At 39.1% G+C, this 21,873-nt stretch overlaps 1 pseudogene; it reads left to right on the forward strand.

The window, feature by feature from the left end:
• LOC134481220 (ralA-binding protein 1-like) overlaps window positions 1-21,873 on the forward strand; it is a 42,028-nt pseudogene that overhangs the window by 3,437 nt on the left and 16,718 nt on the right.

Consider the following 21,873-nt stretch of genomic DNA (forward strand, 5'->3'; position numbering starts at 1 on the left):
TACCATTCATGTCCTTTGGAGTCTGGGTTAGCTCACTCAGAATATTTTCTAGATCCATGCAATTGCCTGCAAATTTAACGATGTCCTTTATTTTTAGTAGCTGAATAGTATTCCATTGTATAAATAAACCATATTTTCTGAATCCATTCTTTGGTTGAAGAACATCAGGGTTGCTTATTACAAATAAGGCTATTAACATAGTGGAGCTTGCATCTTTGTGGTACTGTAGAGCATCTTTTGGCTATATGCTGAGGACCTGTATATCAGCATCTTCAGGTACAACTATTTCCTGTTTGCTGAGGAACAGCCAGAGTGGTTTCCAGAGTGGTGGTAGTTTGCCACCCCACCAGCAATGGAGGAGCATTCTCGTTTCTCTACAATCTCACCAGCAAATTCTGTAGTTCTGTTTCTATTTTGAGAATAGTTTAAGGAGTTTTGGTATTAGCTCTTATTTGAAAGTCTGGTAGAAATATGGACTGAATTATGCATCGTGCCCTAGTCTTTTTGTTACTGTTATTGTTGTTGGTTGTTTTTAATGAATTCTTCTACTTCCTTAGGGGTTATGGGACTGTTTAGTTTATCTGATCTTGATTTAACTTTGGTATGTGGTATCTGTGTAGAAAATCATCCATTTCATATAGATTTTCAAGCTTTGTCAAGCATAGTCTTTTGTAGTAAAACCTGATGATTTTTTTTAATTTCTTCAATTTCCATTATGTCTCCCTTTTCATTTCTGATTTTGTTAATTTGCATACTATTTCTGAGACTTTTAGTTAGTTTAGGTTTATGCATCTTGTTGATTTTCTCAAAGAACAGGATCTTGGTTTTATGGATTCTGTTTCTAATTGATTTCAGACTTAATATTATTTCCTGTTGTCTGCTTCTCTTTAGTGTGTGTTCTAATTTTTTATCTAGATTTTCATTGTGCTTTTAAGTTGCTAGTATAGGATATGACAATTATCTTTGTGAAGACAATTAGTGCTCATATTTTATTTTATGTATGCAGTGTGAAATATTTAAATTTCTTAATATGAAGCTAGAGGAGTGAAGTAGGATTCTTTTTTTTTCTTTTCTTTTCTTTTCTTTTCTTTTCTTTTTTTTTTTTTTTTTTTTTTTTTTGGAGCTGGGGACTGAACCCAGGGCCTTCTACTTGCTAGGCAAGCACTCTAACACCGAGCTAAATCCCCAACCCCGGTGAAGTAGGATTCTTATGATGTAAAAATATTATTGGTATTAATTCTCCAACAGGCCTGTCTTAAAAGGGTTAGAGAAGAATACAGCAAAAGTCCCCCTACACAGTGCATTCTTAGGTCCATATTCTCTAAACAAAGTGATACACTGAAAATTTTCTCCTCATTATTTTTAGAGTTCTCAGCTTAATTTATTATAGTATTCCTGTAAGGGTTCTAATGTTCTAGTATGTACAGTCTATATTATCCTGAAGAAGGAGAAGGGGGAGGAGAAGGAGGGGGAGGGGGAGGACAAGGAGAAGAAATACAGCAAAACATTCTAAATTGTATCAGAAGGGTTGCCTATACTCAGTTACAGTATTTACAATTCATGTTTTTTTTTCTCTCCGCATGACATTAGAATGATAAATATTCAAAAGAACTTCAGTTTACGGGACTTAAGAAATTTTACAGCTTTCCTTCCCTACCTGGGGTAATCATGAAATATCTAAACGCTCATGTACATGGGAAATTCATCTTGAAGCCCAGAAACTCAGCAAGAAGCCAGCAGCAAAAAAGTGAGTCTGTCATCTTCCTTCAGGTAGCTTGTCTTAGTTCCCATTTTAATTTGTCATAAAATATCGCAGCATACTATCATTTTCTTGCTTAGGAAAGGGACACTGTAATAAAAAACACACTAAAGCAGTATGTTTCAGGTCCATATTAAGAGAACTCTAAATTCCGATGTAAAGACTAATCTTGGTTATAGGGAGAACATTTCATTTTTCCCAGGCAGATATTTGCCATAAACTGGTATGTCAAAACACTGTGTACACACATTTTTGTCCCATAAGAATAAGCAGGTCTAAGACATGGATCGTGATATGTTCCCATTAAGTGGTTTCGTGATTAGAGCACAAAATTACTCATGAACTATATTTTGACAATCTATTGCAATGTAATCTACATAGAAAAACAAGATGTATGGTATTGATGATAATCTGTTGCAGGCTTGACTAGAAATCACCTTAGGCTTGTAGCCCAGTCTCTAATCTCATTTCAAATCATATAACTAATAACTTTTAGACCTATATCTAGATTCAAAATGGCCCTAACATTGATAGACTGGGGCTTTTTAAATATTTTTTCAAATGATGGAATACTATAATTATTTCTCCTTATTCTCCTTTCTTGAAAACCTCCCACTTATACCCCTGATTTCTTTTAAACTTTGCTTTTTTATTTTTATTAATTTTATTTACATTTGAAATGTTGTCCCATTCCTGGTCCCCCTACCAAGAATACCCCACCACATCCCTCTTCCCCTTTGCCTCTAAGAGGGTGCACCCCCACCAACCTACGTACTCCTACCTTACCCCTCTAGCATCCCGCTTCTTTGGGGCATCAAGCCTCCACAGGAACAAGAACATCCCTTCCCACTGAGGCTAGACAAGACAGCCATCTCTTACATATGTAGCAGGGACTGCAGACTGGCAATGTATGCTCTTGGGTTGTTGGCTAAGACCCTGGGAGCTCTGAGGGGTCAAGTTAATTAATATTTTTGTTCTTCCTATGGGGTTGCTATCCCTCTCTCCTCCTTCATTTCTTCCCCTAACTTTTTCATTGGGGTCCCAGGACTCAGTCACGTGGTTGGCAGAGAGTATCTGCATCTTTCTCTGTCAGAAGCTGGTAGACCCTCTCAGAGGACAACCCTGTCAGGTTCCTGTCTGCAAGCATATCATTTCATCATCAACACTGTCATGGTTTGGTGTCTATGGATGGGATAGATCAGATATTGAGGCAATCTCTGGATGGTCTCTCCTTCAGTCTCTGCTCCAGTTTTTGTCCATGCATTTTCCTTAGACAGAAACAATTCGGAGTCAAAAATTTTGATATGTGTTTTGGTATACATATATATAAACACACACACACACACATGCACACACACACACACACACACACACACACACACTCAGACATCTTTGTCCATCTATCTAATATTACTTGTGATTTCAGCCCTCATAATTTTGCATTAGACAGCCAGGCAGACACTATGTTTTTCAGTGAAGAAGACTATTTTATATTGTGTTATATGACTCATTTGTTTACTTTTAATTTATTTGTTTAAGTAACATATTTAAAATTGTATTATAGTCCAATATTCTAAAAGAAAACTCAGAAGCAAAAACTTTATTTCAGCTCTGAACTAACACTATAGTGTATAGTCATGTATATTTTCTCATGAGGGGGACATGCTGCTGCTGAAATACACTTAACAATGGTTCTTCAAAATGCTGAATAAGAAAAGTAAGGATGAAAAGAGCTTCACTATGACATTTGAAAAAATAGAAATTTTTTAAATGAGAATAAAATTAAGGGTGGCTATGAAAATGGATATAATTATTGAAGCAACAGCCTATACATAGTTCAGGGAGCTTGTTCAAATCAATGTATCTAGTATTTCATGATACAGTATTGAGTTAGACAGCATCATCTTGTGAGAATTCCCACTACAGAACACAAGACCATGTCTTAGAGACATCACTAAGATTAATAACATTGTAGGGCATATGAGAAGAAGGTTACATAAGCACAGCAGGATGATTAACCCATTATAATAGGGACATTTTGCAATTGAAATTTGGTTTTGTAAAAGATCTTTATAAATTACACTATCCCGTGTAATGATCTCAACTCCTGCTCAGATATGAAGGAAAAAACTTTTAAGAAACAAAGAACTTCTATAACATAGCAGTTGGACAGTGGCTCTGTGCCCCACCATGACCAAGTATGCACCACCCCACCAGTTAAAAAGGGAAGAAAACTGTTTGGAAGAGAACTCAGTTCCATTTGTCAGGATGGCATCCTGCCCGCTCCAATTCTGGTATGTCTCAAATGGTGTTTCTCTGGCTATCCTAAGACAAAATCCTGCTTCTTAAATACCTGACCCCTTCACTTCTATCACCATGTGGAGTAAAAATTGTGTCTCAAATCATTGGCTTTCCAGTAGGAAAATGAGAGAGGGCTATTCAGAAACCATCTATTGGAAAAGTTGGATTTAATCCCTTAACTATTTTGGAAAATCTAATATGAAGAAATGTTGCCTGATCTTTAAGGGATAATATTAGGGTGGGATGTGTACAACAAAAGATTGAGGCACAAAACCAGCTTGAGGTCCTCAGTGTCCATGCCAGCACGTGCACTGCACCCGTGCACACCATTGGTCTGGTTCTCAAGGAGCAAATAGTAGTCTGTGGTGTGTGAAGCCTGACAGGTATTTCTCTATCTTCTTCTCATGACATGCTGTACCTACTAAAAAAGAAAGGGCCCACAACCACGGGTGTCTTTTTAGAACCTCCGAGTATAACTTTGTGCCAAACAGTAAAGGACAAATTGGATTCGGAAGAGGAGGTGGATATAAACAAGCAATCAGTTAATGTAGTGGCGTGGATCTTTAAGGTAGGGAATGTCCTTCCATCATCCACCTCAGGATTCCTCTCAGTCTATGGGAGTAGTTGTCTTCATTTTGCATTCCCTTGAGTGACAGTAGATATGTATGAGAGAAATCGTATATGCTCAAAGTCTCCTCTGTTAGTGTTAATAACATGGATGATGTTCAGAAGTTGTTTAAGCAATGTGATTGTTGAACTATCAAAAGTGAAACCTCTCCTCATTTCTAGGAGACCAAATCTCAAAGCAAATGTCCCTATCCTCTGGTTTACAATTTTTCTGACCGTCTCAACCTATGCTCAGAGCGAACAGTTCAGGAGTTATTATGTATATATATATAAACTGGGGCTCAGAGTCTTTGTACCTTGACTAGCTGTGGTTTTCAGTAATAGTCTCCATCCATTTCAAAGAGAACCTTTTTTGATGGGTAAGGGTATATTATCTGTGAACATTAAGTTAAATATTTATAATAGAGTTAGGAGTTACACTTGTTTAGTGAAATAGGGGCAGGGCATTATCTAAGAACCATGACTACGTGTGCCTCTACGCTTCCAGTACCAGACATGGCTTTCTGCTCCTGAGAAATCCGATAATAACTTCCTATGGTTGTCTTTATTGTGGGTATCATAATTGTATGTTTCTATCATTTAAAAACAGTATTTGAACTGGAGTATTAATCGCTTATATGTGCTAGTTTGCTCAGCTGTCCACTAGAGGCATGCTGAGCTAAGGAAAGATTTTTCTATAGTCCAAGTAAATCTGAAAATGTACTCTTTGGTCTCTAGCTTAAATAGATGAAACTTACTGGGCCCACATATCATGGAACGTTCTAACTAGGGGAAATTTGGGGAACTGTGAAGAAAGTTCGAACTAAACTGAAATTTACAGGCGAATGTACTTTGAATAATTTCCATGTTTAATTTTTTCCACAAAAATATTTTTCCTCTCTTCATAAGGACTTCCTCCAAAACCTCAAGGGAAGTCTAATGGCTTCAAAACTGTATGATGAGTGGATTGCTGTACCCGAAAAGGTCAATGATGAAGAGAAATTAGCTGCAGTGCAGAGGTAATTGTTGGAAACTGTGAACAACCTCAACAAAATAGAAGTAACATTTGCTTACACACATTAGAGATTATATATCACAGAAACATTTACCAAGAACACTGACAGACAGCAAAAGCTTTCAATTGTTCACAGACATGGAAGACAGTTTCAAAAGAGTGTGAGTTACAGTGGGAATCACAGTAGCCCAGGCTTATAATCTTACTTTCATATTCCAATTAGATTTGTCTCTTTTCTGAATTGGGTAAATATTTCAAGCAATAATTTGAGTACAAACTCTTTCATTTTATTTACAGTGCATCCTGCATACGATATGATTACTCTGTTCCCTTCCTTCATATTTACAAATTGAGTATACTTGTTTTAAAATAACTGTCTCTGTGTTCAGTCTTTTAGATAAAATGCCACCTGAAAATGCGGCTCTTCTGAGGCAACTTTTTTGTATATTATATGAAATTAAAAGTAACTGTTCTGTTAATGAAATGTCTTCTTACCACCTATCTTTTGGGTTATCCCCATGTCTCTTATTTGTGCCCAGCTCCTGCAATAATGGAGTGACAAATGATATTGGCAAAAGGATAATTAGGTAAGAACTTTATGCCTAGCATTGATAAGCCTTTTCAATGAGACAGGAAAACAGGATTACCCTGAGAATCTTGGTTATTTTGTTGTTGTTGTTATTGTTGTTGTTGATTGTTTTGGTTTTTGTTTTGTTTCATTTTGTAAAGTAAGTACAGCTTTGAAAGGTGTTCTTCTGGAGGGAAGGAATCATTGGTGAATTTTAAGTAAAATATAAATGGGTATTTGAGCTCAGAGACTCAGTCTTTTGTCTTTGTCATTGAGAATATCCTAACACTAACCCAGTGAGAACAAATGCTGTGAAATGATACAAAATCCTAGGTACTGGATTCAGCAGTCAAGACTTAATTCTGACATATTCCGTGTAGAATGTGTGAAATTCTACTTGTTTTCAAGGTGGTTTCCCCAACCAAAAAAGGCAATGCAATTTGGATTTTTTTATATCAGATATGATCCTTAAGAATTCCTGATTAATGTGAGTAAATTACCATTGGCCTCAGGATGCTGGTTTTGATTGGTTTAGAGAAATTATTGTGTATAATTTTCTATGTTAGCCATCTTTCAAGTACTATAATAAGCTACCTAACTTTATGCAGTATAGTGATCAAATGGTTATTTTGACTCTAAGTATTTGAGTTTCTGATCCATTATTAATTGACCAACTGTCCTTGGACCTGTAGGGAACATACTGTAAAACAACTCAACTGAGAAACAATAATATTCCTCATATTGTGTAGAAGAATCAAAGATCAGGAGAAGACAGGGTTCCAAATTACCTGCCATTGAAGATACATAATTATCCCATTTCCTCCCAGTAGATCTTATTTCAAAGACCTCCCAATATAATGAATCATAAAATCAAGATGTTACCATTGCGTCTGCACTGAGTCATCACTGTATTAAGATTAAATAATTAACTAAAGATATGTGAAGAAATGGTACCTACAGTGATATATTGATGCAGCTGTTACCATTGCACTGCACTGAGACACATGAATTTCACTTCTCAGATGGGTTTGCCTGTCTCTTACTTTTTACACAGCCCATGGGAACTTTCAATGGGATGGTACCCACATTCAGAGGCCATCTTCCCTCCTTAGCTTTGCCTTTCTATAAGCAGCCTTATAATCATGCTCACACATATATGTGTAAAATGTAACCAAAGCTATTTCAGTGTACAGTATGTATCACATACTGGCCATCACAATGTAAAAACTGGAAATCATTCTCTTATGTAACATTGCACTGTGATGATCACACTTGAACATCTGATCTCACAATCTTTTAAATTTCTGACAAAAGCCTGCCCCTATTTCTAACAGCTAAATTTTTCTCAGAATTTTGGACGGCATATTTTTAGCGTCCAAGACTAAGAAGTAAAATGTGATTTTGCAACCATGCAAAATGACAGAGACCCTCTGTGTTTGCCCTGTTTTTTCATAGATTTCTCTAGTATAATTTATGATCGAAAATTCTCCAAAAGTTTTTGGAGAAAACTTGGCTGCAGTGTAGCATGGAACATCACTATGTCATCCTCCTGGAGGAAAGTCCTCATGTTCCCAGAATAATGCAACAAATATTGGAAACATTAAGGAAACTGAACATGGACTCAGCAGCTGCCCCATTGGGAGGACATGCACTCCTGGCTATAATACACTGCCGAAAAGTCCAGCTGCTCCTCTTTCCTATGAGGGCCTTATAGGATGTTCTACTCCCAGAACTTAAGTTAAATCATTGAGCACTGAAAATATGATTTATAACAAACAGCCATGAAGGATTTACCATGTGAGGGAAAATTTCACCTGTGCATTATAGATATTATCCTATTGTTAGAATTTGCATCCAAATTTTAGTACCTCTTTCCACTGGTCCTGAGTTTATGCTAGAGGTTAAACACAGAAATGAGGTTAAGAAATTAAGAATATGTAAAGAAATGATACTTACAGTGATATATAGATTTTTAACATTTTTCCATCCTTATTAACTTGAATATTTCTTATTTACATTTCTTTTTTAATTTATTAACTTGAGTGTTTCTTATTTACATTTCAGAAGTTATTCCCTTTCCCAGTTTCCAGACCAACATCTCCCAACCCCTCCCACTCCCCTTCTATATGGGTGTTCCCCTCCACATACTCCCCCACATTACCGCGCTCCCCCCAACAATCACGTTCACTGGGGGTTCAGTCTTGGCAGGACCCAGGGCTTCCCCTTCCACTGGTGCTCTTACTAGGCTATTCATTGCTACCTATGAGGTCAGAGTCCAAGGTCAGTCCATGTATAGTCTTTGGGAAGTGGCTTAGTCCCTGGAAGCTCTGGTTGGTTAGCATTGTTGTTCATATGGGGTCTCGAGCCCCTTCAAGCTCTTCCAGTCCTTTCTCTGATTCCTTCAACGGGGGTCCCGTTCTCAGTTCAGTGGTTTGCTGCTGGCATTCGCCTCTGTATTTGCTGTATTCTGGCTGTGTCTCTCAGGAGAGATCTACATCTGGTTCCTGTTGGCCTGCACTTCTTTGCTTCATCCATTTTGTCTAATTGGGTGGCTGTATATGTATGGGCCACATGTGGGGCCGGCTCTGTGTATATGAGTCCACTGTAGCTGTCCTCAGACGCACCAGAAGTGGGCATTAGATCCCATTACAGATGGTTGTGAGCCACCATGTGGATGCTGGGAATTGAACTCAGGACCTGTGGAAGAGCAGTCAGTGCTCTTAACCACTGAGCCATCTCTCCAGCCCCGTGGAGCAGTCTCTGAATGGGTGTTCATTCTGCCTCTGTTTTAATCGTTGCCTCCCTATTCCTTCCCAAGAGTATTCTTGTTCCCCTTTAAAAAAGGAGTGAACCATTCGCATTTTGGTCATCTGTCTTGAGTTTCATGTGCGGTGTATCTAGGGTAATTCAAGCATTTGGGCTAATAGCCACTTATCAATGAGTTCATACCATGTGTGCTTTTCTGTGATTGGGTTACCTCACTCAAGATGATATTTTCCAGTTCCCTTCATTTGCCTATGAATTTCATAAAGTCATTGTTTTTGATAGCTGAGTAATATTCCATTGTGTAGATGCACCATATTTTCTGGATCCATTCCTCTGTTGAAGGGCATCTGGGTTTTTTCCAGCTTCTGGCTACTATAAATAAGGCTGGTATGAACATAGTGGAGCACGTGTCTTTGTTGTATGTTGGAGCATCTTTTTGATATATGCCTAAGAGATGTATAGCTGGGTCCTTAGGTAGTTCAATGTCCAATTTTCTGAGGAACCTCGAGACTGATTTCCAGACTGGTTGTACCAGTCTGTAATCCCACCAACAATGGAGGAGTGTTCCTCTTTCTCCACATCCTCGCCAGCATTTGCTGTCACCATAGTTTTTGTTCTTAGCCATTCTGACTAGTGTGAGGTGGAATCTCATAAATTTATATAAGAAAATAGCAACTCAATAGCAAATTGGATTTTTCTCTATGTAACAGCTCTGGCTGTCATGATCAGTGAACCAAACTGAATTCAAATTTACAGAGATCCTCTTGGCTCTGCTTTCTGAGATCTAGAAATAAAGGCATGTGCCACCATCCTAGTTTCTTATGAAAATCTGAAAATATAGCATAATAAACCCATATGGTTGACATAGACACTACGATCTCAGATTTGAGCTCACAGATCAGTGGAGAAAGCCAAAGAATATAACAGAAGTGCAGTTAGACAAATTGTGTTGTGAAGTACAGATACTGCTGGTAATTTACTGTTGTCCATGGCAGTCAGAAAGTCACACAAGGGGATGAAAAGATTGGTACTATATGACTGTTTGATTCTAATTCCTATAAGCATAGCTTTCAAGGCAAACACAATAACTTACTCTTTATACATGAAGAATGGACCATATAGAACTATATATCAAGTGCCTTATGAAGCAAGTTCATTATAAATGTTATAATATTAATTAGTTATTTTCTGCGTGTTTGTGATATTGCATAAGGCATGCAGGTGATAAAAGGAAAAGGGTACGCTAGGGCTAAATGAAGACTAAATGAGTTCAGTTACAGCAATGATTTCCCTTCTTTCTTAGATTCACAAAAATACAAAGGCAATGTATATACTAACCCAAGAGTAACATCTATTAATCCACCACAAGCAAAACAGAAATGTTTGTTTAGCAAATCTCTTTCGGGTCTTTTAGAAGACAAAAAGTTGCCTACTCCAAAACTTGTGAGTATCATTTTGGGTTTCTACAGCACCTTCGTTTAATTAAACAGATTAATGTTTAGATAACCTATACATGAAGGTAAGATCCTTGTAAAATAGGAATAATTTGCACTGAAGTATGAGTCATGTAATTGAAAGAAATCAAAAATACAAAATAAAAAGAAATAGTATTCCCACGTTTTACAGTGATTGCATCAAAGATCCTAACCCACCAGCTTCTTGGAGGAAATGGGTCTAGGGAAGTACACTGTTGATAACCCTACTGTAAAGTCTTCCAGCTTCTTTATGACTCCATATATTCTGGAGTCGATCCCTTAATAGCATGGCCTCTGAGATTACTCAATCTTTTATAATTAATATCTGTAGACTTTTACTTTACTTTATCAATGAATTAGATGTATACATTATTTTTTTTTGCTATATACTAACATCTTTTATTATAGTGGACTAGATTTGAATGCTGCCTAATATGGCTTAATCTATTTTAAACTACTTACTAAACTTCTTTGGAAATATATATTTACTGTCCACCTCTATTTTAGCACTATAGCTGAGCTAGGAATTTATTCTTTGTGGGAACCAATTTATCTTGTCAGACACATGAGCATTACTGCCCATTTCTTAGGTATTTTAGAGCAGAATTTTCTGGTAACCACGTTTTTAATCATGTAATCAATTGAAAATGGAGAAAATATGGAATAAATCTGTGTATGGTAGTCATTTTTACAGAATAAAATTATGGAAGAATAATTGACAAATACTTGGGTTCTTAAATGTGACTGCATCTTTAGACATAGTTAAAAATAAGAAGTCACAGAAAGGGTTGGGGATTTAGCTCAGTGGTAGAGGACTTGCCTAGCAAGTGCAAGGCCCTGGGTTCGGGTCCCAGCTCCGGAAAAAAGAAAAAAAAAAGAAGTCAGAGAAAATGAAATTAAAGTCTTAGAAGTAGGGAAATAATATTTATAAAAATAAAAAACTTAGGATACATAATAGAGGCCAGGACAGACAGGAAGTAAAATACTGACTTGATCTCTAGAAGGGAAATATCCCAATATTTACTTAGAATGCCATACTTGAGAAAGATATTCATAGAAGGAAACAGAAAGTAATAAAGGACCATTGACCAAAATGCTTTGGGGAACAGGAGTCCAAACAAAACTGTGATGTTACAAATTGGGGAAAAATGGATTAGGGAAGAAAATGTATTTGGAAGCTAAAACAGAAAAAAGTTCAATGACTTCTTTATTCCTCTCAGTTATTGCTGTGCACCCAAAACTGTCCTTGCTCAGGATCACAATAAAAGACATATTTGTGCTTCAGATATGGATCTCTATTAATACAAGCTTATCCTTATCCCACACAGGGTATGTTATCCATAATTGCAGAGAAAGGACAAGAATCAGATTACATATTAGAAATTCTACCTAAAGAATCACACTGGTCCCTGAGGTGTAGGCTTGACAGTGAACAACACATTGACTGGAGTGAAGAATACATGCTTATAACAGCATCTGTCTTAAAGGTAAGGAAGGTTTTTACATCACCAACATTAACATCCCTGTAGAGATGCATATGTCATTTCTGTCCTTGAGATTACATGACAATGTCTGCTTCCTGGAGCTATGGACACAGGACGTCTTGATAAGAGGCATAACATTTAAAAGTCTGACAACCTCAAAGATTCATCACAAAGACACAGGTGAAGAGCTTCTGTTGGAAGCTAACATCCTCATATATCAGATGGACTTTAGTTTGGCGTTCCAAAAGTTCCTACTGATTTCACCTCTGACCATACCATGTGAAGTAATAGTGGGACAAGTTACAATAGTGGTAAAAGTGTGTTTCACAAAACACATGTTTCAGTAACACTTACCGAAAAATGTCCTTCAGAAATAACAGCTCAAAATGGCTAGTCCACCACTGATCAGGAATTGGTGTAAACAGGCAAAGGCTGGGCGGGGTGGGAATGGGGTTCCTGCATCCGGCCAGGGGGACAGCACAGGAGGCAGCGGCTTCAGCAGAGCAGATTGTCACTCTGCTGCAGGCACTGATGGAATGGATAGGTAACAGAAGACCACTTCTCTTCCTCCTCAGGGCTTCAGCATGAACGAGTCCTTCCTGCACCCCAACAGCAGCCCTAGTGAACACCGCCGGGCTGAGCAAGGCAGCGGGTTGACCCGGACTCCCAGCTCCGAGGAGAATAGCCCTTCAAAATTTCCTGGATTGTACTGGACCGGTGAGCCTTTGCCTCCCCATGACATCCTCCATGAGCCTCCTGATATCGTGTCAGATGATGAGAAAGACCATGGAAAGAAAAAAGGAAAATTTAAGGAAAAGGAGAAAAGGACTGAATGCTGAGCTGCCTTCTAGGAAGACAGCTCTGGAGATGAAGCTGAAAGTCCTTCCAAGATGAAGAGGTCCATGGGAATCCATGTGTTCAAAAAGCCCAGCTTCACTAAAAAGAAGGAAAAGGATTTTAAAATCAAAGAAAAGTTCAAAGAAGAAAAGCATAAAGAGGAAAAGCATAAAGAAAAATGTAAAGACTTGACAGAAGCCAATGTTGTTAAACAGTGGAAGGAGAAGAAGAAAAAGAAGAAGCCAACTCAGGAGTCAACGGACGTCCCAAGTCTCAGACCCATTTTCGGCGTTCCCTTGGCTGACGCAGTAGAGAGGACCATGATGTACGACGGCATCCGGCTGCCAGCTGTCTTCCGAGAGTGCGTGGACTACATGGAGCAGCACGGCATGAAGTGTGAAGGCATCTACCGAGTGTCAGGAGTCAAATCAAAGGTAGATGAGCAGCCTGTGACCGAGAGGAGTCTCCAAACTTGGAAGAATATGACCCTAACACTGTAGCCAGCTTGCTGAAGCAGTATTTGCGAGACCTTCCCGAGAATTTGCTTACCAGAGAGCTTATGCCCCGATTTGAAGAGGCTTCTCAGAGGATCACAGAGACGGAGAAAGTGCAGGAGTTCCCTAACTGCCGGAGTATAACCATCTTCTGCTTTCCTGGGTCATTGTGCACATGGACCACATCATTGCGAAGGAGATAGAAACCAAGATGAACATCCAGAACATCTCTCTAGTGCTGAGCCCAACTGTCCAGATCAGCAATCGGGTCCTGTATGTGCTTTTCACACACGTGCAAGAGCTCTTTGGCACCGTGGTCCTGAAACAAGTAACAAGACCTCTGCGTTGGTCCAACATGGCCACAATGCCAACACTGCCAGAGACCCAAGCAGGCATCAAGGAAGAGATCAGAGACAGGAGTTCCTTTTGAACTGTTTACATCGAGATCTGCAGCACGGGATATAGGACTTATCTAAAGAAGAAAGATTATGGGAAGTACAGAGAATTCTGACTGCCCTCAAGAGAAAGCTGAGGGAAGCTGAAAGACAAGAGTGTGAGACCAAGATTTCCCAGGACATAGCCAGCCTTTCGAACGAGGATGTTGCCAAAGAAGAAATGGACGAAAATGAGGTCATAAATATCCTCCCTGCCCAGGAGAATGAGATCCTGACTGAGCAGGAGGAGCTCCTGGCCATGGAGCAGTTTCTGCGTAATCAGATCGCCTCGGAGAAAGAAAAGGTCCACCGCCTCCGAGCTGAGATTGCAGAGATCTAGTCACCAGCATGGCTGCAGCGAGACAGAGGAGCACTCTTCTGACAGCGAGAGCGAAAGCAAGGATGAGGAGGAGCTACAGATCATTCTGGAAGACTTACAGAGGCAGAATGAAGAGTTAGAAATAAAGAACAATCAATCACTTAAACCAAGCAGTCGGTGAAGAACGCGAGGCCATCGTTGAGCTCCGAGTGCAGCTCCAGTTGCTCCAGATGCAGCGAGCCAAGTCTGAGCAACAGCTCCAGGAGGAGGAGCCCGAGAGGCAAGGGGACACAGGCCCACTGCCCTGTGAAGGTGTCCCTGAGGTGATAGCAGCCAAGGAGCAGGTGAAACCCTCGCCTAGCAAAGACCCGAAGGAGACACATCTGAACTGCCCCGGCCCTGTGCATCATAGTGTAAGCGAGAGTCCACTGCCTGTCCTGCCCGGCAGCGTTCTGTAAAGGCTCTCAGAGACGCTCACTCTTGCACACGTCTGACTCCGTGTCAGGCTCAGGTCCTGGGAGGGTAAGCGGTGGACACTCGGGGGTGGGGGGCTTGCAGGGAACACAGGCATTTCCAGATAGTGTCAGCTTATTTGAAAATTAATTGTTTTTTATAAAAATAACTATTTTCACCCTTGAGTGGCTTCTTTTTAAACCAAAAAACTTTTTGCTTTTGTTGTTGTTGTTGTTGTTGTTGTTGTTGTTGTTGTTGTTGTTGTTGTTGTTGTTTAAATCACAGTAGAATCATGATCTCTTTCTTATCAAAGGGTGGGAACCAAACCAGGTCATTTCTGCGCCTGCCTTGTGGACGCTCGTGGTGTCACCAGCCCTGCAGGGTCCCTGGCCACTCTTGCTTGTTCCTTCCACACCTTTTGGTGCAGATTGTTCAGTGGGGAGCTGCCTCATATTCTCTGACTGGACAAAAAGGCTCTCGCTGGGGTTCCCTGTACCTGCCCTGTGTGTACCACTTTGCTTTTCCAGCTCCGGGTCTGTCAGTGTGAGTCAGGATGACCCAGTTTGGTTGCAGACAGAGGTTATCATGCTGCCTGCCACCAGCCTGGGCGCGCAGGCCACCCACTCACTGCCAGGGAGCAGCAAGGGCCTCTTCTCAGAGGTGACCCTGAGGTTGCACAGGACACTTCTCACACCAGAGTCCTTTTCCACACTGACCTTCCAGGAAAGTCACCTTCCACAGTGACTTCAGTTGCTAGCTTGGGCTGGGATACCCACACCTCTGCCAGGATACCCACACCTCTGCCAGGATAAGCCATGTAGATGCTCTCATGCACAACTTTCACCTGTCCATGTCATCTCAAGGGGCTGCTTAAGGACTGTGACAGAACTGAGCGGAAGGAAGGAAAGAATAACTGTAATTGATCCCACCTGGTGTTTGCCTCTAACCCAGACAACTGCTCCCAGCGGTCTGGGAGGCCTGACTCTTGGGCAACCGGATTTCACTGTCAGATGAGTGGCCCCCAGGGAGGTCCCCTGTGGCTCTGAAGACAGATCCCACACTCTAAAGTGAGCAACAAACCCACAGGAGGGCTCCAGTCTATGCCTAGTTAGTATTTATTTCAGCACCTGTTTTGTGCGATTTTTCATTAGCCTCTACCTATTGCACTGTGGTGACTTGTTGGCCATTATTTGATTTTTGTATATAAAAAAAGCTTTGTTATAGAAATCAGCATACTATTTTTTTAAGTCTGGAGAGAAGATGTTATGGAGACTGGAAACGTGGTCAGGTGTCAAATGAAAATGTATAAATGCCTTGCTGCACCTGTCAGATGTACGACACTCATTCTATATTTGCTGGCAATATCGAAGAATTCTTTTTGTTTGTGTAAACTAATTTCTATCAAGGTATCATGGGTTTTTAAAATTTCATTACAAATGTCTCAGTGTTGGTTAACTAATTTTTGCCAGGACCATTATTGATTAAGGAAATAAATTCAACAGCCATTTGAGAAAAAAAAAAAAAAAGAATTGGTGTTCGATATTGGATATTGCCCTCCCTACATGGAATTGTTTTCATTCCCAATCAAAAAACTAAACAGCAATTCACTTTATCTGAATATTCACACTGGTCCCTGAGTGATAAGATAGACACCGAATGATATATTAATTGGAATGAAGAATGGGTGCTTGTTGTACGATCTCTGTTTCCTGGAACCATGGACTCATGATCTCTTGATAAGATGCCTGGCAGGTAAAAGTCTGATAAAGATTAGAATGTCACAAGATTCATCCCAAAGACACAGGTGAACAGCTTCTGTTGGAAGGTAAAATAATCATATAACAGATCGGCTTTAGTTTGGCGTTACATATATTCCCACTGATTCACCTCGGGCTGTATATTGTAAAGTAATAGCGGGACAAGTAGTAACAGTGATAAAAGTTTGTTTTACAAAATTCATGTCTTAAATAATACTTACCAAAAATTATCCCTCACAAATAACAGTTCAAAATGGCTAGTCCACCACTGACCCACAATAGGCTGTCAATGTTTGATATTGCCCTCTGCCCAGTAGATAAACAAAATTGTTTTCCTTGTCAATCAAAAAACAATCCAGCACTTTCACTTTTGCCGGATATTGACATTCTAATTCCATGTCAAGTAGTCAAGAATTAACCTAAGCTACATTTAACCTGTCTACCACTCTTAATTTGTCAGGGAGCTGCAGTGACTCTAGAGCATATATCCTTGTTTTATTTCTGTTTGGGCCTTGATCTGAATTCACCTCTCAGAAGACTATGGACCTATGGCCCAGACATCAAGAGAAAACATAATGTTCTGCGATTAACTATGTTTAGTAACATTGGGCAAAGATACCCAAAGATTCCTCCTTGGCTCTTGAGCTTGCCAAGTGTGTCTGATTCAAATTGCCAGAAACTTAGGACCACATCATGGGGAGAAAGTTAAGATCAGTGACTGAAGGTAGCCATGTGCATTCAAAGCAATTTACAGGTACAAGAGCACCTGGGATTCTTCCAATTTTATGACTTGCTACTGAGAGATAGAGTTTTAAATTAGCCCAAAACTCAGCAACAGGACCTGTCTCTGGAAGACAGATTGTTAAAAATGCAAGAGAACTACTTTGCTTATCACTCGGTGTGAGTTAACTGTTCTTTGTTCTGCCCCTGTGATGTTTATTTAAGCCCCTACTTGTGCTTTCTAGCCATTGTGTCCTACAGAGAGCACCCCAGGAAACCAGCGGCCCAAGCCTAACCAGAGGTGTTTCAAATACAGATGCTCCTTCAATTCTGACAAACTTTTAAAAATAATGAGGACCTGAAGACCAGACCCTTCTCCTGATTTAGTAGCTCTGTTCCAGGAACCAGGGGGCCATAAAACCTTTCGGCGTCCCCTTATCTCCTGGAGGCATAAAACAATCCTATAACTTGCCTGCATTCCCCTTTGACATCCCCCCCATCCCCTGGGGCTCACAGCCTCTGCCTTTAAATACTCTTTCTCCCAGCCTCTTGGGTTGACACCTCTGTCCCCTGCATGGGATACGTGTTGGCCCGGAGATCTCTGTAATAGGTCTCCGTAATAAACCTCGCCTTTGCTTATTACATCCAAAATGGTGTCTCTGTGTCTAGGGTCCGAGATTTCCCAAGACTTGAGTAAGGGTCTCTCTGCGTGGGATCTTTCACTACCCTTAGTACAACACGAAAGTTATTTGCGGTATTTTACGAACAAAGACAGTTTCTGTTCTTTAAACAAACTGATGCTTACAACTTAATTTATATTGTTGAATATTTACCAATTTTAAGAAAAAGATATGAAACTGAGATGTTCTCACTTGGAAAACATATAAGAAACTTCATCACTATTCCAGGTGGTCTGTAAGTACAGGTCTACATGTATATTACAGGTTTACTCTGTGTGTACTCTACACATTCACCAAATTATACAATTAGGATCAGGTAATTTCTGGTGCTGCCATTTTTTGACAGTTGCCTGTTTCCAAGAAGAAGACTATGGTCTTTGTTTCTTTGTTTTGTTCATTTATTTTATTAGTTACTATCATCATTATTATAATCATTATTATTATTACTTTACATGTATTTATTTGTTACTTTTATGTCTCCTATGCTGACAACCCACCCCCATTCTCTCCTCACAAAGTCTTTTTCCTTCTCTGAGCCAGTTACGGGCCCCTGGTTTATCCTACTACCTTAGCACCTCAACTCTGTTCAGGGTTAGACCATCTTCTCCCCTAAGGCCAGTTGAGGAGGGGTTTCAAGTCAAGAGCTTGCAGATAGCCCTACTCCACATTATGGGGGACACACATGGAGAGTAAGCTTTACGTTTGCTATAAATGTGCAGTAGGTCATGGTACAGCTTCTGTAGGCTTTTTAGACGGTAATTCAGCCTTTGGTAGCTCCTAGTGGTCCTGAATAGTTGATTCTGTAGCTCTTCCTATGGAGTTCCTATCTCCTTTAGGGTGTGGAATCCTTCCCCCATTTCTTCCTTACAAGTCCCTGATTGATCCATAAAATCCAATGATTGGCTATGGCTCCTCATATCCTATTCCAGTCAGCTGCTGGATGGAGCCTCTCAGAGGGCACTTATGATAGGCTCCTGTCTGGATATTCCATGTAGGAGCTGGTTTCTTTTAGGCAGAGAGAGCTTTGGGCTGGGAAGTGGAGTGGAGATCTATGATTGCAAGGAGTGGTGTAGTCTAGAAGCCAGGAGAGGCAATTTGAACAGACGGTAGGTTTACTTCATTGCTATAGCAACTAGGACTCTGCTTCATTGATTCTAGTCTTAGGAAAGAAAAAAAATAAGATGCTGCATATATAGGTTCCACTTTTGAGCCAAGATTCTGGAGCCAGGGCAGTTGGGGAATCCTTTAGGGAAGTGCACTCTCAACCAATGATTCTCAGCCTCCCTAATCCTGTAACACTAATATATTGTCTCATGGCTTTGTGACTCTCAACCATTACTTCATTTTGCTTCTCTTCATAATTCACATTTTGCTCCTGATGTGATTATAAAGAAAAATGGATGGACTATCTGATATAGAAAATATATGTGACCCCGTAATGATTATGACCCACAAGTTGAGAATCACTGGTCTAAACTGCTAATTTTAAACAAAAATGTTTTTCAAGTACTTTCTACAATGTACATTGACCATTATTATTTTTGTTTTATTTTCAATAAAAAAAGGATTGTATTATTACTATTGATGGAAGCTTACTAACCTTGGATTTTTATGAAAATTGGCCTAGCATCCCAGATGAAGGAACTCTGGCTGGAAAAATTAATGCCATTCAAAGGTAATGATACAGTAAACACTTGGAGAACTGCACCAATATAGAAGCAATGCTTTTGTAATGTATATAGGCTTGTGTTTACAGGATTGTAAGCTAGAATGATGTTCTATGCCAAGAGGTTTCCTTAGGTCAGACATGTATTGTCACTTTTTAAACGTTTCCATTTCTCAAGCTAGCATTTTGAACCAGGTCTGTAATCTTACCTGGGAGCCTTTTCCTTTATAAATGTCATGATTTAGAAGACAGTCTATGTAACACCACGTGTTCAGGTCAGTTTAGAGTATTGGTTTAGTTCCTGTGTGAGACAAATTAAAAGAAGTAAGTGTGTATAATACCTGTGGGTTACTTGCATCCTAGAATTGTTACCATGGCATTGTGAATATTTCACATGGTCAATATATGTCATTGATTAGAACAGGAACCTCTTACTTAATTCTTCTTTCTCAACTATAACTACCTAGAGAAGTCTAGATCAGGTATAGCTTTGACTTTTTTGAATCATTTTTCTGTGTGATACATAGAATGATTTCATACTTAACCAGAGCTTTGAGCTCCCATTGCAACCCAGGAGCCCTGCATCTCTGTCTTGCTGTAGCAAAGCTTTTATAATTGCATTTTGTAGGGTCATTAGTCTGATTTCTGCTCCTTATGTTCTAGAGTGTCACAAGAGTGTTACATGGATTCATACTACATTAGATATTACATGTGTCTCCACTCCATGATGGATGGAAAGATGGTTTGCTGCTTAATAACACTGGATGATTTCATACACAGAACACACATGGTCTTCAAAGATCTTCATTCATTCTAATACCAGGGCATTGAGTAGAGTCATGAGTGTGATTTTGCTCCTTATGTTCTAGATTGTTATAAGGGTGTGTCATTGATTCATAATACATTAGATATTAAATGTGTCCCCATGGTGGCAAGAAAGATGGTTTGCTGTTTGATAACACTGGATGTTTTCACACACAGAGCACACATGGTTGGCAACAATATTCATTCATTCTGTTACCAGGGATCCTGACATGTTCCTCTGGCTTCTGTAGGTAGCACTCACACATCTAGTACACTGAAATTCCTAAATAATTTGAAAAAATGTTTTTTCCATGATTCTGTACAGAAAAGTGATTTGCAGAAAATATTTTATGTAATACTCTAGCTATATATTCTTACTTCTTTTGAATTATGATTATACTATGAGTTGGTCTACAAAACATTTACGCTATTTGTTCTTTGTAGTTAGATTTCTAACTTACATTATTTTCAAGATGGTCTAAACTAAAATTCTCCTTTTTATTTGTTTAGCCTTTTGCAACAGATCCAAGAACCAAACTTTATACTACTAAAACATCTCATATGTGTATTAGTAATAATAAAAGATTCTTCCATGAATAATTTAAACAGTTACAGGTTATCTGTGGGCATAGCTCCACATGTAATGTGGGGTCAGATTTCGAGAAATTCATTATTTGGGAGTGATGTCTTAAGAAAGTAAGGGAATCTGAAATTTGCCTTTGGGAACAAAAGTCTAATTATTATTCAGTAATTGGGAATACTTTACAAAGACGATTTCTCTAACAAGAAACCTTAGGATTGCATTCCTATGGAGTAGAGTAGAATATGTATTGATCTATTTCAGGAAGATTTTGGAAGGGAGATTTTTAATGTAGTTTAAAGTAAGTTAATCATTTCTTTCTACTGTTCTTTCATTGTTTCTTCTTAGATATTGATGTTTTAGCCAACAATAATCTGTACATATAATGGTAATCCAAGAGGACTAGAGTGAAATTTTAGAAGATCCGGATTACCTAGGTTTTGTTTGTTTTTTCCATTGTAGCCCTATTTTTGGAGTATAGTATAGTTGTGTTTCACAGTGGTGAGACCATGATATTAATAAAAATATTCACATCATGTGAATTCCTGGTCCTATTAAAGCACATTGCATATATAGATATAGATAGATATAGATATATGTATGTGTGTATACATATATATGTGTGTGTGAGTCTGTGTATGAGTGTGAGTTTGTGTGTGTACATATACGTGTAAGTGTACTTGTACATGTGCATGTATTTGTATATGTATATGTATATACATATGTAATGATGAATAATTGGTGTATATTATTTTGTATGCTTTCCATTATTTTAGCACTAACCTATTTCAGGTACAGTTTTATGATCCTCAGGTATACTGTAGCTGCTAATTTTATTATAAACACATATACATCAATATTCTTCACTAATTTATTTACTTTATATCCTTATTGCAGTCCCTTCCTCCAAGTCCTATCTTTGCAACCTGTTTTTCCCTCCATTCTTCTTTACCTCAGTAGTGTAGACCTTCCATTGACACTAACCCACTCTCATACATCAATTCACAACAGGAATAAGTGAATCACCTTCCACTGAAGCCATACAAAGCAGCCCAGATAAAAGAAAGCAATCCAGTTGTAGACTACAGAGTCAAAGCCAGTCTGCATACGAACTGGTAGGGGACCTACCTGAAGATCAAGCTGCATATCTGCTAC

Source organism: Rattus norvegicus, chromosome 12 (genome assembly GCF_036323735.1).
Source record: "Rattus norvegicus strain BN/NHsdMcwi chromosome 12, GRCr8, whole genome shotgun sequence".
In the NCBI taxonomy this organism is placed as follows: domain Eukaryota; kingdom Metazoa; phylum Chordata; class Mammalia; order Rodentia; family Muridae; genus Rattus; species Rattus norvegicus.